The sequence below is a fragment of the Poecilia latipinna genome, unplaced genomic scaffold (assembly GCF_001443285.1).
Source record: "Poecilia latipinna isolate Pla-1442-1.1 unplaced genomic scaffold, P_latipinna-1.0 Scaffold1448, whole genome shotgun sequence".
NCBI classification, from domain to species: Eukaryota; Metazoa; Chordata; class Actinopteri; order Cyprinodontiformes; family Poeciliidae; genus Poecilia; species Poecilia latipinna.
Genome location: NW_015114064.1, coordinates 52,511 through 56,059, shown reverse-complemented (window position 1 = coordinate 56,059; position 3,549 = coordinate 52,511). Strand labels below are relative to the sequence as shown.

General features: G+C 36.9%; 1 long non-coding RNA gene across 1 annotated transcript in view; it reads left to right on the top strand.

Annotated features, from left to right (window-relative positions):
• The window catches only part of LOC106962683 (uncharacterized), a 41,835-nt gene extending 39,084 nt beyond the window's left edge, over positions 1-2,751 (top strand). The window contains exon 2 of the long non-coding RNA XR_001428034.1: positions 2,656-2,751. This is a non-coding gene — a long non-coding RNA (uncharacterized LOC106962683). The remainder of the gene's footprint in view (positions 1-2,655) is intronic.
• Positions 2,752-3,549: the final 798 nt, after the last annotated feature.

Sequence of the window (3,549 nt, the reverse complement as noted above, 5' to 3'; positions counted from 1 at the left end):
AGGAATCATCTCAAACTGGTTTATTGAACATGACGGCTTTACATTTGTATCCAAATCTCTGAAATTCTCACTTCCCAGTCAGTTGAACTTCCTACTTGGAAAGTCTGAATTGTTTCTAAGGTTGACTTCAAGTTTCAGTATGGCTGCTACTTGCATCAACATTTATAAGCTGTGGTGAAAACAAGACACACTTGTAAAACTGTCTAAAATCAAAGTTACATGTAGCGCCTGCAACTCTAAACTGAACAAATTAAAAGTGGTGTGGAGACAGATTAATATGACATCCATACGATGTGGTGATGGTTATAATGGAGATTATGTTCATACTCCCTCAATCTTGTTTTGTACATCTTGCTTTACAGATCTAAGTATGCAGGGAGTTTCTAGAACATGTTTCCTCTGTCAGTATTTTTTTTTATTTGTGTATGAAAACACTTTTTTCCCCACAACAGGTTACGTTTGTGCAAAAATCAAATAATAAAAATAGTCTTTTCACATTTCAACAAGCTAGTCACCAGGAAAAAACCCAAAGGCCATCTAAGCAAGTTTCTCCAGAGAAAGTTTTTACAAGCATGATAGAATAAAGACCAACAGGAACAAATGAAGCAACTATTAAAGCTTCACAAGCTCAAGGTTTCTCCCCTTTTTTTGTCTTCTGTCACAATATACAAAACATTTCGGTTGTAAGACACGAACGACGCAGAGCAGCTCGCTGAATAAAGACGCCACAAATCTAAAGAGTAAAGCGAGCCAGTGATTGGCACCACACATCACAGATCTTGACATTACATTCAGCATGTAACGTTTGTGAGTGTCTCATAACAATGACCCACAGTATTTCATTTACTTTTCAAAGTACTTACAACTTATAATGGATAAACTAGAAAGGATATTGAACGATAGGAAAACTGGATTTTTATTTAAAATAAAAATAATCTGCATTTTTTTTGGACTCTTAATGCAGAAAGATCAAGGTTGTATTTTTAGTCTTTATTTACAACTGTTTCAAATCACTTGAAGTTGGAGAATTTGCATCTTTCTTTTGTTCTCATCTCATTTAAACTTTGAGCTTTTCTGCTCACCTCATAACTTAATTTTTTTTCTTCCTTATTTCAATTGTGTGGCTGGTAATTGTTTGTTTTTTCCACTTGTTTTCTCGGGCTATACGGTGTGGAGTTGTTTGCAATAAAAGATTTAATCAGATCCTCTTCATTATCCCTTGTATTTGCTTTTTGCTTTTAGTCGTCTTTGTTTTGTTTTTTTTCCTTTTTTATCTTCATTCATGTTTCAATCTATTTACTTCTAATTAATTAAATTACAAAAATAAGTACATAAATTGATGGAACAAACAGGGTCTATTAGGTTTAAAATGAATACAATGAGGCTACAAGGCAAAAAAAAAAAGTACAGAACTGCTAACCTATTTTTCTTAGCTGCCAGTAAGTCGGACAATAGAAGAAAACATAGGAATGTTTTTTTTTTGTCTTTCGAGAAGCAAAATAAAAAAAAAAACTCTTTTCAAACACTTGTATTCCTGACCTTGTTTTTTGCTGCCTTACTAAGGGTAGAAACGTAGTTTGACCAGTAAACTTAGAGCTCATCTCTCTTCACCACAACAGACCAGTGCAGCGCTCACATCTCTGCAGTCACTGCACCAATCTGCCTGTCAGTCTCCTGCTCCGTTTCTCCTTCATTCATGAACAAGTAGCCAAGATACTTAAACTCCTCCACCAGGAAAACGACCTCGTCCCCAATCCAAAGAGGGCCACTCCACCCTTTTCCATCTCAAGTCCATGGCCTCAGATTTGGAGATGCAGATCTTCGTCCCAGCTGCTATCAAGCAAGTTCTCAGCTTATTATTGGCCTATACACAAACGGTGATTCACTTTTCTGAAATTAATAAAAAATCTGAGTCTTAGGGTCACTGTGAATCTTCAAGGATGTTTTTGAGGCTTAAATGCCAATATTCTTGTAATTCTCTAATGTTCTTGTAAGTTCATACCTACTACCTATCATTGAAGCACTTTACTGTGCTTCAAGTAAAACCAATTTATTTGAAGCATTTTACTGTTTTTCTGTAAAAAGTCCTGTAAAAGTACTGTAAAAAGTAAAAAGTTTAGAGAAATTACTGTTTCAGTTCCATTTTTCTGGTTAAAAGCCCTTGGGTGGAATTAGCATATCAGACTTTAGAGACCATCAGAAATCTGTCAGCTGGGAAAACCCTGATTGGTGAATCTCTAGTAATTGGATACTACTTCAAAAATTACTTTACAAAAGCAGCAGAAACACATAATCCAAACATCATTTTCCTGTGCCACAAGCATGTCAACCAGTAAATTTATCTTGCTCTTGTCTGATACGTCATTAAAGTTTAACTCAATCTCAGGTTTATGCTTAAAAACTTTGAGATGTTTCGCAAAGTGTGAAGGATAAAAGAAAAGCTGTGGAGTTTCAATAAGGGAACAGTTCTGACTGTACGTCTCCCTTTAGTATTGAGTCAGTACTATAATATTTGACCTGTTTTAGAGATAAAGTATGGTTATTTATGAGGAGAATATTACGCTCACACCAACTTGCTGCGTCTCATCCAGAGACCTGACTGTGACGGCCCCGTCCTCTTGTCTCATTTGGGTGTTTTTCTGGTCGTGTCCTCAGTGTGAGTGAAATCGGGGCCCGGAGCCACGGGTTGGGAGGAGAGATGGCAGCCAGGGTGGCACGCTGACTGGAGGAGCGCCAGCTGCTCTCAACCAGGTAGGGATCGGTGCCAGCTCCGTCTCCGTTTCACACCCTCCTCCCTGTGTCTGCCTGAGTCAGTGGCCGTCACGCTGGCTGACATTCAAAGTTTGTTACCCACAGAACAGAGTCACCGCTTTGTTTCCATTATTTTATCAGTCACCCTTCACACACAGTCCAATACAGAAGCAACGTTAGTTCACCCAGAGTGTGTTAAAGCTGAGTAAACTTTTTAAGAGCTATTTACAGATCCTGATTGATTGAACATGGGCTGAAATAAATTAGATTACAACACTAAAATGGTTTGGACTTAATTTAAACAGCAGTGTAAATAATAAAGATAATACCATTAGTTCTACACTGAAGGAAAGTTATTGGAAGACCTTAACTAGTTCAAATCTTTTTCTTACTCTGTTTAAGTCATCTATATTTTATTGACTCGATAAACAAGATTAACAATTCACTTTAGTGCAGTTTTTATTTAACTTAATTGGCTTTACTGAAATCTAAAATGCTGCTTATTCTCCCAAGGACCCTAATCTTGATTGTTTACCACATCATTTACCATTTAAGATGCAACAATTATAAGCTTAATGCCACAGAACAGAGCAGTAGAAATGCCTCTAATGTGCCAAGTCGCAAAAATAAATATTTAGAAAAATGCAAATGCAAGTTGGGCCATACAAGTAACAAGCATCAAACCAGCAGCAGACGAAAGATGTTCATATTTGAAAGGGAGAATGTGCAGTAAAGGGAATATTTCATCATTCTTGACAGTTCTCCCTTTCAATGTTCTCAGGCTTGTTACTCACATTG